The 25681-nt window shown below is 45.9% G+C and overlaps 1 pseudogene; it reads right to left on the reverse strand.

The window, feature by feature from the left end:
- Nucleotides 1-10468: 10468 nt before the first annotated feature.
- Nucleotides 10469-10586, reverse strand: LOC126196066 (5S ribosomal RNA; annotated as a pseudogene).
- Nucleotides 10587-25681: the final 15095 nt, after the last annotated feature.

Genomic DNA, 25681 nt, shown 5'->3' on the forward strand with positions numbered 1-25681 from the left:
CTTTCATACATTTGTCAGTTTCATTGAACAATGTGGGTTTGGATCCGTAGCTGTTTAGTAAGTTGAAGATCTGCTTCGTTAGTATGTTATTATCCATTCGGTGCATGTGTCCATAAAACTGCATTCTTCTTTTCCTCATTACGTCAGACAGCTTTCACGTTTTCACATTGAGCTCTCTGAACTTAATTTGTATTCAGCGTAACTATTACTTTCAGTTCCCAGTATTTTCCTTTGAAGTTTTCTTTCAACTTTTCTCAGTCTTTCAAGATCCCCAAATCTTACTAGTTTCTGCTGTATACGGTTTTTCAGGCATGTGTTAGTTTTGTGTTCCACGACAAAGATCATTTGTTATATGCCCTTTCCATTTTATTTACTTTTTCTTCTGCTGTTTTTTCTGTTGTATTGCTCGTTACCCGTTCTCGTAGATATTTAATACTTTTTCAGATATAATTCTGGTAAGAATTTTACGATTTTCGGGAGCAACGTTAACATTGATCACGAACGGTGTTTTTTCAGACGCTAGTGTATTTGTCTGTAGTTATGTGATGCCGTCCTGGGCACTGTGCAATGAGTCAGTAATTAACGCCATTCATTTACGAAAGCTCGATAACCTATGGTGATTTTCTTTGCGTTTCTTCCTCGTTGTATCCCTCAGTACCGATTGATTTCTTCCACTTTCTGACTGCATTATCTAAATTGTACCTGAAGAGTGGAGGTGGGAAACCATCTCCTTATCTTGCTCCTGACTTCATTCAAAAGGTTTTGACAGTTTTCCCCCACAAATTTTACTTTCGATGTTGCGTTTGTTAAAGATCCTTTAATTTCTTTACTGTCGAGACAGAATTTCTTTACAATGTTGATTACTGCATTTCCGTCAACTGAGTCAAAGGGCTTTTAAAAATCTACGGAAGTTATCACACATAATATTTCAAGTTTCTTATTGTCTTCCTTTCTACTCGTATTATCTTCCTTAGTATTTGCTTCCTAAATCCTGTTTGATACTCTCCTAGCTGCTGGTCGAGTACTCTTTTCAGATATCTTCAAAAGTGAGGTGGGCAATGTCTCATACGTCACTGGCAAGAGGGAAATTTCTCTATAATTGTTGAGATCTGTTTTCTTTCCTTTTTATGCAATTGATGTATTGATGCCGATGTCCAGTCTGATGGAAAGCGTTAGTTGTCCAGTTTTCATTAATGATTTCTGTTACACATAGGATAAAGTTGTCACTAGAGTGTTGGAAAAATTCAGCAACGGTATTGTCTTCTTCTGACCATTTGTTACTTCAAGTTGTTTTTCATTTCTCTGATTTGCTCTATTGCTGGTGGCTTTGCGTCTGCTTGTATCTGGATTACGTTATTAAAATTAAATTGTTCCGTTGGTGAATCGTAGTTGTGTATTTCTTAATAGTAGTCCACAAGTATTCTACAGTTATCAGATATTATAAGCAGATTTTTCATCTACTACTACGATGATTCATTTGATAATCTGATTCCAACCATCGCCTGATTATGTTGGACAACATTCCACTGCCCGTATTCTACTTTTGTAGCTAGCGTTATTAATGTCAAGAACAGATAACAGACATTGCTCATATTACAACTACCGTGGACAATATATGAAACAGTAATCACAGATTTACCATGCAAGGAGTACAACAGCAACTGTCTCTGAGGGGAAGCTGCTTCACTCAGATATATGTCACGCAATATAACAAACTACCGTGTCTGATCAAACGACACTAGCGACTAAGAAAATTGCAGAGTGCCACAAGATGGCGAACCTTAGTCTGTTTGACAACCTCACTCCCAACCACCCTCGCTATACCCCCACCGGCATAATTTCTGTGGTGGTGCAAATACCTTCATACGTTAGTGTATTCACATTCGCAATGCCACAATGAATAACAATTTTTTTTTCTCACATACAGAAATTCTGAGTTCATCGATGCAGTAGTCCTGTAGATGATTACATTTTGTTTTTGTTCATTTTGGTGTCGGCAGTTGGTGAGTTTTCCGTTATTGGTTTTCTCCGTGACAACACACACACACACACACACACACACACACACACACACATACACAAAAGCGTTCTCTCGCACTCGGAGCTAGTCCCACGCAAATCAACTTAAGGTCCCCAGAGAGATGCGCCGCAAAAACTCATATCATACATTCAGGATCAACACCACAATGGACAAAAACAAAACGATCTGTCGATGAGTGTGGCAACGTACGTTTTCACCCAAATTTCCTTTTTTTGTAAACGATAAAGTGTGACAGCAGGTGAGAATAAAGACCGCAAAGGCGTGGAAAACAGCGCTTGTAATTACAACCAAAGAGGAAACATTATTCAATTATCCGAGGTTATCTACGAAAGTACAGAACATAAGCCAATGCATTGTTCCAAAAAAGCATTCCAAAATAATAAGTAAAAAATAATGACTCTTGAAGCAGATTTTCCTGACTGCTTAGCGATCACAATCTTCCATTCACAACTAGATAAATAGACATAGTAACCTCTGATGGGCTTCAGTTACTAATTTGCTTTGTTGGTCCTCCCAGTGGGAAGGCCTTCGAAAGTGTTTCGCCTTCATAGCAAAGATATCGACCGTTAACCAAATCTCAACATGTATGTCTCTCTTTCCCTTTTCAGGTAAGTTGACGACAGTCGCCACCCGCTTACGCTGTGTACCGTACGGTACCGAGATGCTACAAGGATGGCAGTCCAACCTGCAAGAACTGGCAAGTCAAACAGCTGCTTGCTTTACGGCGTTCGCTTACGAGCAACATAAATTCTCGATATCACCCCTTGTCTTGACAGAAATACTCTCCGCCAGCTAGCAGAGTTCATCTTCACCACCAGGATTTGCCTGACTACCTTTATGGCTCGGTGCATCAACCCGACTGTTCTGGTGATTCAGTTATTGAGTCGAATTCGACAAGCCTCTGGTTTTCGGCTCGACCATGTTGTTTGTCTGGACGGATGTGCGTGCAGTCGATCAGTTCCCGATAGTGTTGTCTGCATGAAGGATGGAACTGAATGTGAACAATCCTCTGTCCACATTAGCTCCTCAATCGCAGACTAGTTGATGTCAGTAGCGACAGAAAACTTACCGTCGGTACTTGACCTCTCATTTTGTTTACACAGTAGCATTCGTACCGAGGCAGCCGAACTAAGACTGAAGTGTTACATTACTACTGCGATGATACAACTATGGGCTATCAGATGACAAAAAGGCATGAGATAAAAATTATGTGTGATAAAAAAAAATACGATTGTTTCTTCTACTTCATTCATCGAGATCCACATCAGGCAGATACTACACTCCTGGAAATTGAAATAAGAACACCATGAATTCATTGTCCCAGGAAGGGGAAACTTTATTGACACATTCCTGGGGTCAGATACATCACATGATCACACTGACAGAACCACAGGCACATAGACACAGGCAACAGAGCATGCACAATGTCGCCACTAGTACAGTGTATATCCACCTTTCGCAGCAATGCAGGCTGCTATTCTCCCATGGAGACGATCGTAGAGATGCTGGATGTAGTCCTGTGGAACGGCTTGCCATGCCATTTCCACCTGGCGCCTCAGTTGGACCAGCGTTGGTGCTGGACGTGCAGACCGCGTGAGACGACGCTTCATCCAGTCCCAAACATGCTCAATGGGGGACAGATCCGGAGATCTTGCTGGCCAGGGTAGTTGACTTACACCTTCTAGAGCACGTTGGGTGGCACGGGATACATGCGGACGTGCATTGTCCTGTTGGAACAGAAAGTTCCCTTGCCGGTCTAGGAATGGTACAACGATGGGTTCGATGACGGTTTGGATGTACCGTGCACTATTCAGTGTCCCCTCGAAGATCACCAGTGGTGTACGGCCAGTGTAGGAGATCGCTACCCACACCATGATGCCGGGTGATGGCCCTGTGTGCCTCGGTCGTATGCAGTCCTGATTGTGGCGCTCACCTGCACGGCGCCAAACACGCATACGACCATCATTGGCACCAAGGCAGAAGCGACTCTCATCGCTGAAGACGACACGTCTCCATTCGTCCCTCCATTCACGCCTGTCGCGACACCACTGGAGGCGGGCTGCACGATGCTGGGGCGTGAGCGGAAGACGGCCTAACGGTGTGCGGGACCATAGCCCAGCTTCATGGAGACGGTTGCGAATGGTCCTCGCCGATACCCCAGGAGCAACAGTGTCCCTAATTTGCTGGGAAGTGGCGGTGCGGTCCCCTACGGCACTGCGTAGGATCCTACGGTCTTGGCGTGCATCCGTGCGTCGCTGCGGTCCGGTCCCAGGTCGACGGGCACGTGCACCTTCCGCCGACCACTGGCGACAACATCGATGTACTGTGGAGACCTCACGCCCCACGTGTTGAGCAATTCGGCGGTACGTCCACCCGGCCTCCCGCATGCCCACTATACGCCCTCGCTCAAAGTCCGTCAACTGCACATACGGTTCACGTCCACGCTGTCGCGGCATGCTACCAGTGTTAAAGACTGCGATGGAGCTCCTTATGTCACGGCAAACTGGCTGACACTGACGGCGGCGGTGCACAAATGCTGCGCAGCTAGCGCCATTCGACGGCCAACACCGCGGTTCCTGGTGTGTCCGCTGTGCCGTGCGTGTGATCATTGCTTGTACAGCCCTCTCGCAGTGTCCGGAGCAAGTATGGTGGGTCTGACACACCGGTGTCAATGTGTTCTTTTTTCCATTTCCGGGAGTGTACTTCCAAGCACATCTATCACAACAGCTCTTTCTTGCGATTAACGTACGAATACTCCTTTGGTGTATTTAATTGTAGCGTAGACGCGTTTTATTCTCGTTCAATAAATAACCTCCATGTCACTGGTGGTATGTCCGAGAGTTTTGACAAAACTTTGACCTTCTGCTGAGGTCGTTAAAACGTGTCTGACAGGGGCGCTCGTAATGGACGCCTCTAATGACGTCACAACCCGAGTGCGAAGCACAGGCACGCAGCCGATTAAAATGAGTGCGGTACAATTGGCGTTTGGTTCAAATCGACCGACTAAATATAGAGCGGACTTAAGCATTAGGCTACGCTACATGTCAGTCTCTTACCACAACCTTTATTTGGCATGCACATTCGTTCGCTTCGCGATCTCAGATCCAAATCGTCACCTTCAACCCAAGACAGACCTCGAGTTACGCTACAGACTGTCACCACAACCGAATCAGACGATTTCAATCCAACGCCAGATGTACCGCAAAATTTTTAGCGACAAGTACAGACACAGGAACTCTGGCGCTAGCAGCAGCAGCTCACGGTGCTACCAGCCGTATGAAATAATGATGCAAACACGTAAACCGCCATTTAGTGTGCGTTTCACGTAGGAGGAGGAAATGAGAAGGGGGGAATAACAAACAACTTACTTTCAAGGCAATTACTTGCTTCAATTTCGAGCTTTTACGATATGTACAGACTTCGAGCTGGATACAATGTAAAAGTTTTTAAATCACCTCGTACAGAAAACCAAACGTTCAGGTGCGAAACCTAGAAAGAACCAAACAGTACTACACCCAAATTTTCATTTACGTGGAATACGTAACTTCTGTGTACTGTTGATTACAAGGCTGTTTTACTTATTTTAGAATAACCCTTCGTTGAAATATTCCTCGAAGTATCACATTCCTTTCTGGAGTGTTTCTTTTCATATTTTTACCATAAGCACATGCATCAGAAAAGCGAGACTATTCAATTCTCATTTCCAGAAGCTATTTAAACGCTTTTCTACGATTTGCGCTCCTTAGGAAGTAACTTTCAAAGTCAATAGAGATACATGTCTGAAACAAGTGGTAAAGTTAAACAAAAAATTAAATATTAAGTTAGATGCTTAAGGCGGCACTACACAGACAGCATAAAAATGAGTTAATTTCGCTATTTATCCCGCTTACAGTGAACTCATAACCGCTGATAGAAACTGCTTTGCGTTTAGATCACCAGTTTACGAATTTTAATAAACACTGAACCTTAGCTGCTACGAGAGTTTTCCGTTTTATTTACATGCTCACAAAAGTACTTCAAATTCCTTGCAGTTCCTTCATGCTGCGTTTCTGCAGAACCCAGTGTCAGGTGTCTTACAAGTAAATGGCCAAACAGTGCAGATCTAATTTCTTAATACGCTGTATAAAACCTTATGACAGCACGCACTTCACATTTGGCGGGGTTTTCTATTGCAGCACACATTTCAAACTGCCACAAAAACTAAACTAGCGCAGGTACGACGTTCACTCGACCACGGCTTGATGCTGACTGACCTGTTGAGTGCGTGAACGCACAGATGGCGTCGCTACTCCCCCCACAACCCGCACTGTGACCAATCGGAGGTTACTTTCTGAACCGCCCTCGTAGATTCGTAAATCACAGCTGTTTGTATTAGCTTAGCGGTCGCTTCCTTCCTTTCTCTTAGATAATTTATTTCACAAGCTGCGACATTGTCGCGAATAAAACAGTGACCCGTTTATACAACAAGTTTCCTTTAATTTACGCCTATGGTCACAATTTTTTTTTGTTATCAGCTTACCGGTTTCGGTCTTTAATTGGCCATCATCAGATCTGTTTTGTAAAAACAAAGTCCTAACGTACTGCACCCATAGTGGCTGATCTGATGATGGTCATTACAGACCGAAACCGGTAATCTGTTAACAAAAACATTCTTGACCATAGACGTAAATTAAAGGAAATCAATTTACTGGATCCAGAAAAACCATGCCAGCGTCGGATTTATTGTTACACTGTAGGTTTTGCTGCAGAAATTTGGTGTATGGATATAATGGGACAGGTCCGACAGTTACGGACAAGAAACAGGTAGCAGAATTTTAACACAATTTATCCATAGTCCTCAAGATAAAACGTATTTGAAGCCGCCATTACACTGTGCGAGCCACTGATCTGCAATACCTGGTTCTTAGTGGGGATATGTCGGTTACTTTATTTTACTTTATCGTGGTGCTACGAGCTTCCTTCTCCATCGTCTTCTATCCATCGCTGCTATCTGCCATTCATCCACATCTATCGCTGAATGTTGCAGGTCTTCATGGAGGGTATCCTTCCACTTGTTCCCTGTTAGACAGGGACAGTACATTCTGAGACAGCAAAAAAGACGTACCGCGGAGTTCTGCAAATTGTGCACAATTCGATATTCGTCAAGGTATGGACGGAAAATGCAAAACTGTAAATAGATGTTAACAGCAAACAGCGGACGTGCTGATAGAATGACGTAAATTCTTTGAAAATTTCATTCCGTGTACTAAGTTGGACAGAAACTATGCCTCGCAGTTATCAACCCTTGAGAGAAGACGTGTAGTTGAGCTCAAAGAAGCCGGTTGGAGTAATCGGTGAATCGCCGGGCTTTTGAATGCGAAGACGTATTTGACGATGTTGGCAGCAGTGGGTGACCCATCGCCAAACGCAGCGTCATGAAGGAAGCGGTCGGCCCAGAGAGACGACAGAACGGGAGGCTCAAGCGATTGTCAGAGAGGCACTCAGAACCAAGGATTCATCACTATCATCCATCCGACGTGCCACTGGTGCTTTAGTGACCACAAGGACCATTAGTAAGCGGCCTAACTAACAAGGCCGTTTTCAGTGGTATCGGCCACATCTGGCCTCGAATCTCATTGACTGGAGTAGAATGTCTTCAGCGATGTGTCCCGCTTCGAATCAAGCTCCAGTGACCAGCGAGAACGTGTCTGAAGGCGCCCTGGATAGCGGTGGGGTACCAGCAGGAGGTGCCCGCCGTAAGATCGACCACCAGGAATGATGTTCTGGATTACCATTTCATTTCATAGCAAGACCGCTTCGGTTGCCATCCGCGACACCCTGAGTTTCTACTCCTTTACTTCGTGCATGCCGAACCCTATCTTGGCCCAAAAGGTCGCCGGATCTCTCCGTAGTTGATAACCTTCGGAGCGCTACAGACAGGTTTCTCCAACCATCTCGGGATTTTGACGCTCTAAGGCACCATTTGGACAGATCTGGCACAGTATCCCTGAGCAGGGCTTCCGACAACTCTGTCAAACAATGCTAAGCCTAATAATTGTTTGCTTAAGATCCATAAGTGGACCAACGCGTTACTGACTTGTCCAGTTTGTGAAGCTCTTTCTATTGAATAAATAGTCAGATATTTCTGAAATTGTAATCGCTTGTTTGACTGTGCATGTACATCACATCTACCGATATCTTCCTGTTCGGGTAATTTCTTCATGGTGCGTCATTCTTTTACTTTTGTCTTAGAGCGTATTTCAGCTAAAAGAGTGTCAAAGAGATACAGAACTTGATTACCTGAGCACATAACCATATAAAGAGAGCACTTGTCACTAGCCGAGAGACTTCTAACAAGGGAACCTCCCCATCGCAACCCCCTCAGATTTAGTTATAAGTTCGCACAGTGGATAGGCCTTGAAAAACCGAACACAGATCAATCGAGAAAACAGGAAGAAGTTGTGTGGAACTATTAAAAAATAAGCAAAATATACAAACTGAGTAGTCCACGCGAAGATAGGCAACATCATGGACATTTCGAGACGAGGAGCGCCGTGGTCCCGTGGTTAGCTTGAGCAGCTGCGGAACAAGAAGTTCTCGGTTCAAGTCTCCCGTCAAGCGAAAAACTTTTCTTTATTTTAGCAAAGTTATGATCTATCCATTCGTTCATTGACGTCTCTGTTCACTGTAATAAGTTTAGTGTCTGTGTTTTGCGGCCGCACCGCAAAACCGTGCGATTAGTAGACGAAAGGACGTGCCTCTCCAATGGGAACAGAAAACTTTTGATCGCAGGGTCATAGGTCAACCGATTCCTCCACAGGAAAACACGTCTGATATATTCTATACGACACTGGTAACGGCATGTGCGTCACATGACAGGAATATGTTGTCGACCCACCTAACTTGTACACTTGGCGAATGGGTAAAAAGATTCTTCTACGTTGCCCGATTTAGGTTTTCTTGTGGATATGATAATAACTCCCAAAAAAGTGATGAAAACATAAGAGTTTGTCACATAAACTGCAACAAATGAATCCGAAAGTCTCACATTCGCACACTTTTCCCTGTGCTCTGTCAAAACATATGTTTTTTACGTTTTCAAATTTTCGTGTGTAGACCGTCAAATCCTGCATATGTTCAAGCAAATCTGAACATGTCCTGCAATTTTGGAGAGCGAAGTTATGTGTGAGTGCCTGAACTTTGATAATTGTCTCAAAATAAAAGAATAAAGTTTTAGCTCGAATGTGGACTAGAACCAAGGACCTCTAGTTCCGCAGCTGCTCACGCTAACCACGGGACTACGGCGCTCCTATGTTATGTCGGTCCTTGATGTTGCCTATATTGCACATGGACTACTCAGTTTGTATATTTTGCTTATTTTTTCAAGTTCCACACAACTTCTTCCTGTTTTCTCGATTGATCTGTGTTCAGTTTTTCAAGGTCTATCCACTGTGCCAACTAAATCTGAGGGGTGCGATGGGGAGGTTCCCTTGTAAGGGTTCCTTGCAAGAGGCGACATTTACAGCAGCGCTTACCAACTTAACGATAGCATACAGGTCTGCCATTTGTGTAGAACCGCGTTGTCGCGATGTGACGTAAACAAAGGCAGTTCTGACTCCGCAAATCTGACTCCAACGTAACAAAGCTCAGAGAATTCTCATATCCAGTACGGTGGCAGACTGCTGCAACGAAAGTAACGTTGGCAGAGAACGAATGACCTGCGCTAAACGACGGAGAAAGGAATCGTGCGAGTGGGATGAGAGAAGTGAACAAGAGGTGGTGCAGTGCCTCCAGCGGTTTTATAAGGTCCACCATACAGGGAAGCTGCACTGACCTACACACATTACGTCTCTATGGACAGCGTGAAGACTTTTTTAGATCTATGATTTGCCCTCCCCACCTAGCGCCAATGTAAATATGCGGGGGTAACCATCTCCGTTGGCGACCATGTGGGTCATGAACAGAACTGAACAGTACAGGCTTCTCCTAATAGTCAGCACCATACTGGGATTTTTAGTAAAAGTGATACACTAGGATTAAATGTTACGCTGACGGTAATGTCTGATGATAATCCACTCCTTCCACGACTTAATGGCAGTTTCAGAATTTCTCACTGCGAGAGAGTATCTTATTAGTATGTACTTTCTCAATATGCAGGGTGTTCGTAAAATAGATGTACAAAAGCAACATTTAACTGTGAAAAGGGAAAGTAGCTTACTAAAAAAAAAAAAACTCCTCCCGTACAGGCTTTGAACGCCCAACGGTACCGACCTGCCGCCGTGTCATCCTCAGCCCACACGCGTCGACGCGTCACTCGAAGCTGATATGGAGGGGCATGTGGTCACAATACCGCTCTCCAGGCCGTTTGTGAATTTCCGAGACCGGAGCCGCTACTTCTCAGTCAAGTAGCTCCTCAGTTCGCCTCACAAAGGCTGAGTGCACCCCGCTTGCCAACAGCGCTCGGTAGACCGGATGGTCACCCATCCAAGTGCTAGCCCAGCCCGACAGCGCTTAACTTCGGTGATCTGACGGGAAGCGGTGATACCACTGCGGCGAGGCCGTTGGCTAAGTAGCTTACAGAAATGTTTAATACAGCGAGGGATGCAGTATATCTACAAGTTTTATTCCCGCCCAAATCCTCAAAGACAAACTGCTATTGGGCGGTACAATCATTTCACTGAAGCTGGCTGTGTATGCCATAGGACGCGAGGCACAGTCGGCCAGCAATGTCTGACGAAGCTACTTATTAAGTTCGGCAGTCTTACATTCGTATTCTGGGTAAATCAACGAGACGTGCAGATGTAAGACAGCCGAGCAGACGTAAGACTGCCGAAGTGCTCAATTGCTGCGTCAGTGATTGCTGGCCGGCTCTGTCTCAGTGTCCCGTGTGATACACAGCCAGTTTCGGTGGGACCATTGTGTCAGTTACAACAGTTTGGCAGACCGCGGTGGCCGAGCGGTTCTAGGTGCTTCAGTCCGGAACCACGCGGCTGATACTGTCGCAGGTTCGAATCCTACCTCGGGCACAGATGTGTGTGATGTCCTTAGGCTAGTTAGGTTTAAGTAGTTCTAAATCTAGGGGACTGATGACGTCAGATGTTAAGTCCCATAGTGCATAGAGCCATTTGAACAATTTGAACAACAGTTTGTCTTTGAGGTGGTGGATTGCGATACTTAGTCCTGAATTGTCTGTGAACTGTAGTAGCAGATATGGTTTGAGGAAACCATAAACAACACTGAGCGCGCTTTACATCGTTATACGATTCCGTGATAACTGTTGTAAAATGGTTCAAATGGCTCTGAGCACTATGGGACTCAACTGCTGAGGTCATTAGTCCCCTAGAACTTAGAACTAGTTAAACCTAACTAACCTAAGGACATCACAAACATCCATGCCCGAGGCAGGATTCGAACCTGCGACCGTAGCGGTCTCGCGGTTCCAGACTGCAGCGCCTTTAACCGCACGGCCACTTCGGCCGGCTAACTGTTGTAATAACTCATAGGAATGTCGGGAATAAAACTTGAAAATGTACTGCAGTCAGTGCTGCATTGAATATTTCTGTAACTCATTTACCTTTCCGCAAATTAAAGCTTATTTTTGTGTCGTAACCTCCCCACTATATTTGTTTCTGTCTGAAATTTAGGCCAACTTCACCTCCCACTCTGTAAAAGTCTACGTATTACCAAAACTATGCACCCACAAACTGTTATCCAACTATAACTCGTATGCTAACTTTTGACTAAACACAACCTAACAAGAACCGGCCGGAGTGGCCGAGCGGTTCTAGGCGCTACAGTCTGGAACCGCGCGACTGCTACGGTCGCAGGTTCGAATCCTGCCTCGGGCATGGATGTGTGTGATGTCCTTAGGTTAATTATGTTTAAGTTGTTCTGAGTTATAGGGGACTGATGACCTCAGAAGTTAAGTCCCATAGTGCTCAGAGCCATTTGAACCATTTGAACCTAACATGAACTGCGCTGTAACTGATGTGAATGCAGCTTGTCTTTCTGTTAAATGCGCAACTGAAGTAAAACAACTGTCTGGCCCTAATATAAATGTCAACTTCGCTCACGCACTGACAACATCGTTGCAGATTACTGCAACTGCAAACAGCAAGCAGGCAGCGGCTAAGCTACATTCTTGCTTCTAAATGAAATTTCCAAGCTGTATTCAAACTGTGAGACGTGTTAATGCGTAATGATAAACAGTGGTATTGGGAGAGTAACTATTCCCTCGAAATAATATTTAAAGACAACGATTTTAGAATGAAAGTATATAGTCAAAAAGACAGAGTACAAAATCGCGTCATCTTCACACATTCCATTGATCTGAACGATACTATGCATAACAATGTGAACAATGACTTACAAAGGGCACAACGTTAACAGACAATTTCTATAAAAATCGAACAGCGTAATCAATTAATAAGCTAACGCATGATTCAGGAAAGTGGGTTGGTCTTTCTCTCAGCTCTGAGCAAGTTAACTGACTGTGCAGTGCTGTAGTCTTACCTCAAACTACTTCTCTTCATTCATGTTCCTTTCACCTGTCATTGTATGCAACATATTCATACTTACGCAAGTCTGCAGGCATTCGTGGCCGTTGTCATTGTCTGAGTTATTAGGTCGAGTCATGTTTCTTCTAAAATGATCGACGTTTCGACCCCTCTGCTGGGATCTTCCTCAGGATCTTCTGATGTCCACCACTGCTAGAACACTGTCAGGGACGAGTGTCGCGTCCTCTTATAAAGGGGGAGTTTTCAGGCGTTCGTGCTGGAGAAATGATAGTATTGGTTAAAATTCATATGGCTACCATTGGTGGGCCATAGTCATAGGCCAATATTCCCGCTCTGACGCAGAAGAAGCGGCGTTGTTAGCTAATCTCCAGTGGATACCATATTCATCCTTGCTGTCCTTAACAACAAATTTTGCTTCATCCATCAGATTCACAAGTCGACGTAGCACTACAGAATATGTCCATCACCTACCACACTTCAGCTCAGAATGTACAGGGTGTTTCAAAAATGACTGGTATATTTGAAACGGCAATAAAAACTAAACGAGCAGCGATAGATATACACCGTTTGTTGCAATATGCTTGGGACAACAGTACATTTTCAGGCGGACAAACTTTCGAAATTACAGTAGTTACAATTTTCAACAACAGATGGCGCTGCAAGTGATGTGAAAGATATAGAAGACAACGCAGTCTGTGGGTGCGCCATTCTGTACGTCGTCTTTCTGCTGTAAGCGTGTGCTGTTCACAATGTGCAAGTGTGCTGTAGACAACATGGTTTATTCCTTAGAACAGAGGATTTTTCTGGTGTTGGAATTCCACCGCCTAGAACACAGTGTTGTTGCAACAAGACGAAGTTTTCAACGGAGGTTTAATGTAACCAAAGGACCGAAAAGCGATACAATAAAGGATCTGTTTGAAAAATTTCAACGGACTGGGAACGTGACGGATGAACGTGCTGGAAAGGTAGGGCGACCGCGTACGGCAACCACAGAGGGCAACGCGCAGCTAGTGCAGCAGGTGATCCAACAGCGGCCTCAGGTTTCCGTTCGCCGTGTTGCAGCTGCGGTCCAAATGACGCCAACGTCCACGTATCGTCTCATGCGCCAGAGTTTACACCTCTATCCATACAAAATTCAAACGCGGCAACCCCTCAGCGCCGCTACCATTGCTGCACGAGAGACATTCGCTAACGATATAGTGCACAGGATTGATGACGGCGATATGCATGTGGGCAGCATTTGGTTTACTGACGAAGCGTATTTTTACCTGGACGGCTTCGTCAATAAACAGAACTGGCGCATATGGGGAACCGAAAAGCCCCATGTTGCAGTCGCATCGTCCCTGCATCCTCAAAAAGTACTGGTCTGGGCCGCCATTTCTTCCAAAGGAATCATTGGCCCATTTTTCAGATCCGAAACGATTACTGCATCACGCTATCTGGACATTCTTCGTGAATTTGTGGCGGTACAAACTGCCTTAGACGACATTGCGAACACCTCGTGGTTTATGCAAGATGGTGCCCGGCCACATCGCACGGCCGACGTCTTTAATTTCCTGAATGAATATTTCGATGATCGTGTGATTGCTTTGGGCTATCCGAAACATACAGGAGGCGGCGTGGATTGGCCTCCCTATTCGCCAGACATGAACCCCTGTGACTTCTTTCTGTGGGGACACTTGAAAGACCAGGTGTACCGCCATAATCCAGAAACAATTGAACAGCTGAAGCAGTACATCTCATCTGCATGTGAAGCCATTCCGCCAGACACGTTGTCAAAGGTTTCGGGTAATTTCATTCAGAAACTACGCCATATTATTGCTACGCATGGTGGATATGTGGAAAATATCGTACTATAGAGTTTCCCAGACCGCAGCGCCATTTGTGTTGAAAATTGTAACTACTGTAATTTCGAAAGTTTGTCTGCCTGAAAATGTACTGTTGTCCCAAGCATATTGCAACAAACGGTGTATTTCTATCGCTGCTCGTTTAGTTTTTATTGCCGTTTCAAATATACCGGTCATTTTTGAAACACCCTGTATCAGACAACGCAGAGGCAAAGATCGTGCCACGACAAGACCAAAGTTTGTTTAACAGTATCGTAACATGCTCCCTGTCTGACGTGCATATAGATGACACGATCACCTTACACTGTAACAAATTTATAAGCGCCCTGTATACCACCTGATCAGAAGTATCGACACATCCGTGTGTAATGCGGAATTGACAAATAGATAGCACAGGAACGGACCCGACGGTATAAAACGAGACGCGGATTGTTGTGTTGTCAGAAGAGAAGCGACAACAGCGGAATAGGTCGGCCTGGAGAGCTCAGTGGCGTCGAACGTGGAGTAACCATTGGGTGTCACATGAGAACCACATTTATCGGACAAGTTTCGACCCTTTTAAAGCTGCCCAGTAGGACACTTTCAGAAATAATTGCGAATACCACGACATTAATTTTGGATCGTTACGGCCGACATTAATGCAACACACTATGCATTTACAAAGTTTAGACCTCTGGACAAAATAAAAATTTCATGGTACAATCCGTAGTTCTGTGCCATACAGTAAAACGTTGTGACACACAGAGTGAGAAACTATGATCATCCATGCGCTTAACAGCGTATATTGGAAACTTAACACTGCAGCATTTGGCGAAAGAGAATGCAGACAATGGCACATATGAATCGTTAAAAATGAAAACATGCACAATTAATCCCCAAACCACACTGAAACTTGGTAAAGGAATGTATTGTAAAGTCACACTGTGCCTGAGTCAAAACGAGCAAAAGGATCCTAAAGCAGTATCGAAAAACCAGAACAAAATTTTCCACATCGTCACCTACTTAAATTCCAACAGCCGTCAGACTTTGTGAGTATTCTGGTCGTTGGACGGTTTCGCTAAAAGGTCGTTTGGCGCGAGTGCGTGTCACACCATCGATTTTTAGGTGATCTGTGTTAACAGCTTTAATGCAATAACCTATGTCGACAAATTGTGAAGCAAATTCGTAATACTGTACAACAGACAAGAGTGATAGAACCAAGCAAATGAAACTCTTGTGCGAATTTTTAATACGTAATGTTTTGTTCAATGAATCGTAAAGAATATTAGGCCTGTTTTTAACTCTATTCTACTAACGGTTAATTACGCCCCCCCTCCCGAAAGGAAAAGAAACTGCCACTCTGATAAGACTCACTGTCTAAAAAAAGGTGTGTTTCTGTAAGACAGCTATATAACCCTCATGTCGTCCTCATAAGGGACGCTTTCCTCACGACAGACGTGGATTCCATCGTGGTTGGTGCACATCACAAACGAGCTGGTATATCACACGAAACGCCCTCCTTATCGCGATTTAAGGCCGTGGGCGCTACCCATCGGCAGTCCTCGACTTTGTTTGGCTAGCAAATCACACAGCTCGTTTATAAAAATGGACACGCGTAAAAGTTCTAGGTTAGCCCCACTGAAACGCACATTCCGCCTGTTAGCTAGCTATGTTATTCTGTCTGCGATGTTTATAAATATAAGCTTCAATATACATGAACATGAGAGGAAAGGGAAAAAGGAAAGTTCTATGGCCAGTCAGTAAGAACATCGAAAACTTGAATGGCAAATTGTGCGATACAAACTTAGAATAACTTTTCACGTAAGATAAAATCATTTCATAGTACTCACTTTTTAGTCAATTTCATTAGATCACTGAGCAGCAGAACTTTCAGAAAGTGAATTGCAAGAATTTAAACAAGGAACTGCAAACTATCCTATAACAGGTAGTGCAAGTTCCAAAAACCCATTTGTTTACAGCTATGTTGCTTCAAAATTTTCTGTACTTCATGTAACTGTGTGTCTGTGTGTGTGCTTGTGTGTGTGCCTGCGTATGTATGTGTAGATGCACGAACGTGTGTGCATCAGTGTTTGTGCTCAAATTGTAAGAAGCACTGCCATCAATGGTGATATAATGTAGCGATCTTACTTCTTAAGCATTGGTGGTTTCTGGAACTTTGGGAGCTGAGAACGTCCTTTTCTCCGGCGCGGGCGTTGTCTTGGCGGTAAAGTCAACAATGTCCACGTACTACTGGTCACGCACAAGTATGTGGGAGTCATTGTTCAGGTTTCGAAGTTTTGCATCACCGCCGTCCCCAGAGCTCCTGAATATAGACGTTGACTGTGGATATTGTATCATAGACACAGCCCCTTGACTGTTCAGAGATGTGACTAAACCTGCTCAAAGATGTAAACAACCGTACATGAGCAGCACGGGGGCCCGGCAGCCGATCAGTTCCAGCCACTCCACCAGGAAGGACGTACACGGCTCTTGTTGTCTGTAATTCAACCAAGCCTCGACGGTCGATACCGCGATTCGACCGCGTCCGCATCGTTACTTTGTACCAGGAAGGGCTCTCAGCAAGGGAAGTGTCCAGGCGCCTCGGAGTGAACCAAAGCGATGTTCTTCGCACATGGAGGAGATACAGAGAGGAACTGTCGATGACATGCCTCGCTAAGGCCGCTCAATGGCTACTACTGCAGTGAATGATCGCTACCTACGGATATGGCTCGGAGGAATCCTGACAGCAACGCTACCATGTTGAATAATGCTTTTCGTGCAGCCACAGGACGTCCTATTACGACAGAAACTGTGCACCATAGGCTGCATGATGCGCAACTTCACTACCGACGTCCATGGGGAGGTCCATCTTTGCAAACGCGACACCATGCAGCGCGGCACAGATGGGCCCAACAACATGCCGAATCGACTGCTCAGGATTGCTTTCACGTTCTCCTCACCGAAGAGTGTCTCATATGCCTTCAACCAGACAATCGTCGGAGACGTGTTTGGAAGCATCCCGGTCAGGGTGACCGCCTTAGACACACTGTCCAGCGAGTGCAGCGAGGTGGAGGTTCCTTGCTGTTTCGGGGTGCCATTATGTGGGGCCGACGTACGCCACTGCTGGTCAAGGAAGGCGCCATAACGGCTGTACTATACGTGAATGCCATCCTCCGACGAATAGTGCATCGATATCGGATATTGGCAGCATATTGGCGAGGCATTCGTCTTCATGGACGACAATTCGTGCCCCCATCGTGCACATCTTGTGAATGACTTCCTTCAGGATAACATCGCTCGACTAGAGTGGCCAGCATGTTCTCCATATATGAACCCTATCGAACAAGCCTGGGATAGACTGAAAAGGGCTGTTTATGGACGACGTGACCCACCAATCACTCTCAGGGATCTACGCCGAATTGCCGTTGAGGAGTGGGACAATCTGGACCAACAGTGCCAACTTGTGCATAGTATACCACGAAGAATACAGGCATGCATCAATGGAAGCGGACTGGCTACTGGGTCTTAGGAGTACCGGTGTGAACAGCAATGTGGACCACCACCTTTGAAGGTCTCGTTGTATAGTGGTACAACATGCAATGTTTGGTTTTCATGAGCAATAAAAAGGGCGGAAATGATGTTTATGTTGATCCCTATTTCAATTTTCTGTACAGGATCCGGAACTTTTCGAACCGAGATGATGCAAAACTTTTTTTGATGTCTGTATATGAAATCTGCGGACGAAACACAATCGTTGTAGTTATTCCGTATCTCCCATTGCTCTAACATATTTTTCTTTGAACAGTTACGAAACCGCTTTCGTGAACAGTGATACGTGTAAGTTGATTAATACGGAAAAGCAGTACAGCATTGTGAAGTTCATCCTGAAAGTGGACTGTTACGGTGCCAAAACAAACGAATTTATATGGTTGGTACTGTTATACATCGAAAGTAACATTTCATTCAATTTAATTGAGCTTTTTAATACTAGTAAAGTAAAAGAGACAAGTGTTCGGTCTGCGCATTCTCATCTATAGAAATGAAGTCAGGGACGAATGTACCCCAGAAACGGCGCACATGGGGAAGGAATACAGTCTCACAATAGCGTTGATCGTTGAATGTGTCGTATTCAAATACAACGAGGCGAGTTCCCCCCTTGCAACGTTATGCCTCTCCACACCATAGCATTTGAACCACCTAAACAACCATGTTCGCAGTGGTCCTGGGTTCACTGCGTGTTCTCTCCTCTCGCCATATGAGGTACTTCCATCGTTGTTGAAGAGACGTATCGCAGAACATCTACATGCACCAACGAATATCCAGCAGCTGTGCGTACTGAAGTGCAGAGGTTAAAGCAGCCCAACTTGGGTTTCCGGAAGCCTGGCAGACTTCCCGGGACCCATTCAGCCTGCTCCACCTGACAACAGCTTGCGCAATAAATTCAACGTGAGTACAAGCGTCCCATATGTATTTGTAGAGGTAGTTTCACTGCAGCGCATTTATCATAGCAGTTAAGTGAACAAACCGAACTTAGAGAAGATTGAGGAGAGGTTTAGAGTTGGGGAATGTATATCAGTCACTAAACAGAGCCCAAGCCCAGCAGGTGAAGTGTTGTCGCTTGTGTGAGGCACCTGCAAAGAAATCACTAGGTGTCTCGCAATCCAAATTGTGTAATAAGTAACTAAACATTTATTCGATAACGTCTGGTACCGGTATAATAGACGTATTTCTAATTTTGATCAGCAGTTTCCTCACCCCTTAAATATTTGAAAAAGGGCAAAGACTTAGAGTGGCTGACAAGTGTATGGAAATGCATGCGAAGAACCTGAGGCCATTTAGCAGTATAACAGACTTTCTAAATTTAACTGCTACGGTCGCAGGTTCGAATCCTGCCTCGGGCATGGGTGTGTGTGATGTCCTTAGGTTAGTTAGGTTTAAGTAGTTCTAAGTTCTAGGGGACTGATGACCACAGCAGTTGAGTCCCATAGTGCTCAGAGCCATTTGAACCATTTTTTTTTCTAAATTTAGGACAAACATTGACTGAAATAGGTAAAAAAATGGCTGAGTCGATATTAAAAATGACAAAAATGGTTCAAATGGCTCTGAACACTATGGGACTTAACATCTGAGGTCATCAGTCCCCTAGAACTTAGAACTACTTAAACCTAACTAACCTAAAGACACCACACAAATCCATGCCCGAGGCAGGATTCGAACCTGCGCCCGTAGCAGTCGCGCGGTTCCGCAGTGAAGCGCCTAGAACCGCTCGGCCACAGCGGCTGGCTAAAAATCACATTCGAGTGGTATGCAACGTAGTTCGAAGAAAGATTAATATGAAAGGAAAGCTTCTTCCAGACATGTTCTTTTTAGACTAACGTAATACGAAAAACGAACTTCGTATATGTGGAATTTAGAAGGAACTTTCTTTCCCACTTCGAATGAGTTCTGCGAGACCGTTATACACAGACTGGAAAAAGTAATTAAAATTGATCTAACATTAGGGTCATACTTGGCTGGAACAGACTGAGGTCGCAAACAGACTTCTAAAATCTTACTTTAGTTGACGTAGCAGTATAATAGACTTCTGGTTGTTGGGTGCATAGGATATCGACTTTCAGAGACGGTTCTGCTTAATACTAAAAAAATATGTGTGGTGAGCTGATGGTGGTTCGAAGTGAGAGTGAAGTTGTAGACAAAACAGTTATCGAAATACACTCCTGGAAATTGAAATAAGAACACCGTGAATTCATTGTCCCAGGAAGGGGAAACTTTATTGACACATTCCTGGGGTCAGATACATCACATGATCACACTGACAGAACCACAGGCACATAGACACAGGCCACAGAGCATGCACAATGTCGGCACTAGTACAGTGTATATCCACCTTTCGCAGCAATGCAGGCTGCTATTCTCCCATGGAGACGATCGTAGAGATGCTGGATGTAGTCCTGTGGAACGGCTTGCCATGCCATTTCCACCTGGCGCCTCAGTTGGACCAGCGTTCGTGCTGGACGTGCAGACCGCGTGAGACGACGCTTCATCTAGTTCCAAACATGCTCAATGGGGGACAGATCCGGAGATCTTGCTGGCCAGGGTAGTTGACTTACACCTTCTAGAGCACGTTGGGTGGCACGGGATACATGCGGACGTGCATTGTCCTGTTGGAACAGCAAGTTCCCTTGCCGGTCTAGGAATGGTAGAACGATGGGTTCGATGACGGTTTGGATGTACCGTGCACTATTCAGTGTCCCCTCGACGATCACCAGTGGTGTACGGCCAGTGTAGGAGATCGCTCCCCACACCATGATGCCGGGTGTTGGCCCTGTGTGCCTCGGTCGTATGCAGTCCTGATTGTGGCGCTCACCTGCACGGCGCCAAACACGCATACGACCATCATTGGCACCAAGGCAGAAGCGACTCTCATCGCTGAAGACGACACGTCTCCATTCGTCCCTCCATTCACGCCTGTCGCGACACCACTGGAGGCGGGCTGCACGATGTTGGGACGTGAGCGGAAGACGGCCTAACGGTGTGCGGGACCGTAGCCCAGCTTCATGGAGACGGTTGCGAATGGTCCTCGCCGATACCGCAGGAGCAACAGTGTCCCTAATTTGCTGGGAAGTGGCGGTGCGGTCCCCTACGGCACTGCGTAGGATCCTACGGTCTTGGCGTGCATCCGTGCGTCGCTGCGGTCTGGTATCAGGTCGACGGGCACGTGCACCTTCCGCCAACCACTGGCGACAACATCGATGTACTGTGGAGACCTCACGCCCCACGTGTTGAGCAATTCGGCAGTATGTCCACCCGGCCTCCCGCATGCCCACTATACGCCCTCGCTCAAAGTCCGTCAACTGCACATACGGTTCACGTCCACGCTGTCGCGGCATGCTACCAGTGTTAAAGACTGCGATGGAGCTCCGTATGCCACGGCAAACTGGCTGACACTGACGGCGGCGGTGCACAAATGCTGCGCAGCTAGCGCCATTCGACGGCCAACACCGCGGTTCCTGGTGTGTCCGCTGTGCCGTGCGTGTGATCATTGCTTGTACAGCCCTCTCGCAGTGTCCGGAGCAAGTATGGTGAGTCTGACACACCGGTGTCAATGTGTTCTTTTTTCCATTTCCAGGAGTGTATACACCGTGAATGACCTGAAACCTGCACCGGAAATATTGCGGAAACGGAAAGTGCTATTTGTGTGCAGTTTTCACATAATGGATCGGTAATCAGGGACTCGTAATGTTAGCCAATAAACAGACTGTAATAATACTTAGTAGACTTTCTGTGCAAATATATACTTTTTTCAATGGAAGAATGCCCATTGACATTAACAAACTAAAAGTAGGGTAAATTAGGATATCAGTGATTGTGTGTTAGGATTCTACTGCGAGGCTTCGTGCCATTCATCCTGCGTAGTCGTTACGTACGATGTTGTTAATACTGCTTACAATATGTCCGCCTGCGTATCTGGGTGGTAACGTGTTTGCCTACCATGCAGCGGGCCAGGAGTCAATTCCTGGCCGGGCTGGAGATTTTCTCCGCCCCTGGACTGGTGTTGCGTTGTTCTCATCTTCACCGACACGCAAGTCTCCGATTGTGGCGTCACTTGAAATAAGACTTGCACCTGGAGGCCGAACTTCCCCAGATGGGAACTCCCGGCCATAAATGCCACACGATTATTTCATTTTTGCTTACAGTGCACTTGTGTTTTCCTCGAGTTCATTGCTACTTTGGAGTGATCAACGCAGACACAGCTGACATGCTCGTGGTGTACGGAGTATGTAGGAAGAATGCAGTTCCTTCTTGTACGCTGTATGCGGCAAGATATTCCAATAGACGTCCACTATCTCGGCAGTTATTTGTCAACCTCTTCAATAAGTTACGTGGAAGTGACGGTGTAACACGTAGACAACGTAACAGGAGAAAACAAGTGGCGAGAGAAGAGAGGCACATTAGTGTTCTTGCTGCTGTCGCACTTTGTCCGAACGTTAGCTCCCTCGCAATCGCACAAGCAAGTGGCATGAGTCAGGCAAGTGTCCTATGCCATCTCCACCGATACAGCATCCATTGCTATTATATCTCTTTCCATCAAGAGCTGCATGGAAACGACTGTGTATATCAAGTTAGCTTCTGTACATGGGCATTAAGACAGGATACTTTGGATGTATCAGCTATCTTGTTTAGTGATCCAGGTAAACTGCCAATAAATGCACTATTGGTCTGTTGACAAACATAATAGAAATGGCTTTAAATGGCTGGTTGCTCGCGAAATGGCGCGCGGGATTAGCCGAGCGGTCTGAGGCGCTGCAGTCATGGACTGTGCGGCTGGTCCCGGAGGAGGTTCGAGTCCTCCCTCGGGCATGGCTGTGTGTGTTTGTCCTTAGGATAACTTAGGTTTAGTAGTGTGTAAGCTTAGGGGCTGATGGCCTTAGCAGTTAAGTCCCATAAGAATTCACACACATTTGCTCGCGAAATAAGTCACAGGATGTTTCTGGACACTTCCTTATTCATTACGCGATTCGGGCTCTGCACATCTTCAGATGACCTGGTGACAAATAAATTTTCTTTATTTACGATCTTGCAAAATTTACACACGTGTTTAAATGGAGCTCTTATGCTAAACCGCCATATGACAATAAGGCATTTAAGATGTAATAAGTTCCAGGGGACTGATGACCTTAGAAGTTAAGTCCCATAGTGCTCAGAGCCAAATTGTAATACATATCCTTTTATACAAATGTACTTTGACGAAGTTGCCAGGTAACGTCAAAAGCGACGTAGTGCTAGAATTCCGAAAAGGGAAATGAGATTTCACCTAACATTGTGTGCTACTGACAGCCGAGCAAAGTGGCTGACGGCCGTTGCCGCATAACGGAATTAGTTGGCGCTACGTGGCATACGTCCTCTGGCGCAGCCGACATGGCTGATACGTCATTACAAATAGCAATAATATTATCTCTTCAGGCTTTCCCGGCGAGATCGTGACATGTGGAGTAATCAGGTCTACTGCCGGATGTTTGTGTCGCTGTGGCACAATATTTCGGCCACGTAACTCGTTGCCTTCTTCAGGTGCTACCTGAGACTGCCGTGTTGGGGGATCTTGTCAACTGCCGTGGCCGAAATATTGTGCCAGAGCGACACAAACATCCGGCAGTAGACCCGATTACTCCACATGTCAATAGTAGACAATTACAAAAAGTATACAGTTTTTCGCGAACAGTAAATAACATTTTTATAACAGATATGTCCATCATGAATTTATGGCACCATGAGAATAAAGGCAACTTGAAAATGACATGGTTTTTCATTAAGAATTTTTATGTAAAATATCGGACTAAAATCTGTGTCATAAGGTAAATGATACAAAATGAGTAACAAAGCGTACAGATGACCACGAACTAACCGAAAGATGTATGAAAATGCCAGTATTTTGTGCGTAATTTTAACCTCTATTTTTCAGCAACAACTCGTCAAAAATAGTAAAGAACCATTTTCTATGCTGGTAACCTGTTCGTTAATTACTAAATCTATGGTTAAAGGGCGGTTAGTGTACAGTTAAATCTCTTAAAACATAACCAGTCTTTTACACTTTTATTCCGAATGCAAAATGCTTAAGCTATTTAGATTGACTTGATGGCAACGTCACAGGGCGTACGCCACCTAGCACCAACTACACTGAACCGCCAAAGAAACAGGTGTAGGCATGAGTATTCAGATACAGAGATACGTAAACAGGCGGAATACGGCGCTGCGGTCGGCAACGCCTGTATAAGACAACAAGTGTATGGCGGAGTTGTTAGATCGGTTACTGCTGCTACAATGGCAGGTTATCAAGATTTAAGTGAGTTTGTACGTGGTGTTATAGTCGCCGAACGGGCGATGGGACGCAGGGACTCCGAGGTAGCGATGAAGTGGGGGTTATCCCGTACGACCATATCACGAGTGTCCCGTGAATATCAGGAATCCGGAAACATCAGATCTCGGACATCGTTGCGGTCGGAAATAGATCGCCAGCGGCCCAGTCGGCTACGCCGCACGGAGATGTCCTCGGACCAACCGACCGACCAAGACTCCAACAAAAGTCAGGCCCGGCTTAAGTGATGTGTGGCGGCAACGGTCGGGTGAGCGATGTCCACGGAGGGCTCACTGCTGCTGCAAGCCGGCGACTGGCTGGCCCGGACTGCGCTCCAGACGCGTTGCTACTGACTTCCAGGGCCCAACTCACGACCCGAATCGCCGCCGTGAACTGTCCTCCTCGCACGTTCCGACTCTGCGCAAGGGACCGGCAGCTGACCCAGCGACTGCACCGCTTCGACGTATCTTCCCTGGTCCGCAGAAACCGACCGACTGCCTGCTGGTCCGTCCGCGACTGCTGCTCCGTTGCGACCGCACTGCTGGTGCTTCTCCCACTCACTTCCACACGCACGACGGAGGAAACACTGGCTCGGGCCCAACCGTGCAGAGGAAACACGCTCACTGGCTAAACAACATTCCTGCACCAGGAAATGACCGGCCCAAGTTCAATAAGATGGTAATTGATGGGGACCAGAAGCGCTCAGAGAACCAGTTACATGTCGCCCGATGAGACGACCGATTTGTCATAGGAAATAACTACACACACAACCAGACAAACACTTGCACGAAGACCTGAACGATACCCAACAGTCACTAAACACGCACGAAGACAAACGAGTCGGGAGTCGATACACACACCTAGCCGACTCATGAATGATCGGCGAGCTAAAACGCGTCGTCCGGCAGGACGACCGACCGACGATCCACCAAGACCGTGGCCCGGCTCACGTGATGCTTGGCGGCAATGGTCGGGTGAGCCATGTCTACGCAGACATCACTACTCCAACCGGACTGCACTAGTTCCGCATTGCAACTCCCCGACTGGCAGGTGCGGACTGCGCTCCAGACGCGTTCCAACTGACTGGCAGACCCGAACTCACGGCCCGAACTCACCCACGACAGGGAAGTAATAGCAGTCCAGCAAAGATACTACGAGAGGGGATATATCGATACGCGCTGCTAACGCCGCTCACGGTCAGGCAAAGCAGCAATTCAGTGACAGTGTAATTCAAATTAACGTAGTGAGGCGGAAGTACTTTAAAAACAGGGTGTAACATACACGATGGCGGGAACACGAGCCACGCACGGCTCAACTGCAATCTATTTATTGGCTAATAATACGAGCTCCAGAGTATCAACCCATTCTGTGAAAACCGCACGTAAATAGCACTTTCTATTTCCGCATTGTTAGCAGTGCAAGTTTTAGGAGATTCACGCTGTGTATTTGATTGAATCCCGTTTTC

Source organism: Schistocerca nitens, chromosome 7, assembly GCF_023898315.1.
Source record: "Schistocerca nitens isolate TAMUIC-IGC-003100 chromosome 7, iqSchNite1.1, whole genome shotgun sequence".
Classification (NCBI taxonomy): domain Eukaryota; kingdom Metazoa; phylum Arthropoda; class Insecta; order Orthoptera; family Acrididae; genus Schistocerca; species Schistocerca nitens.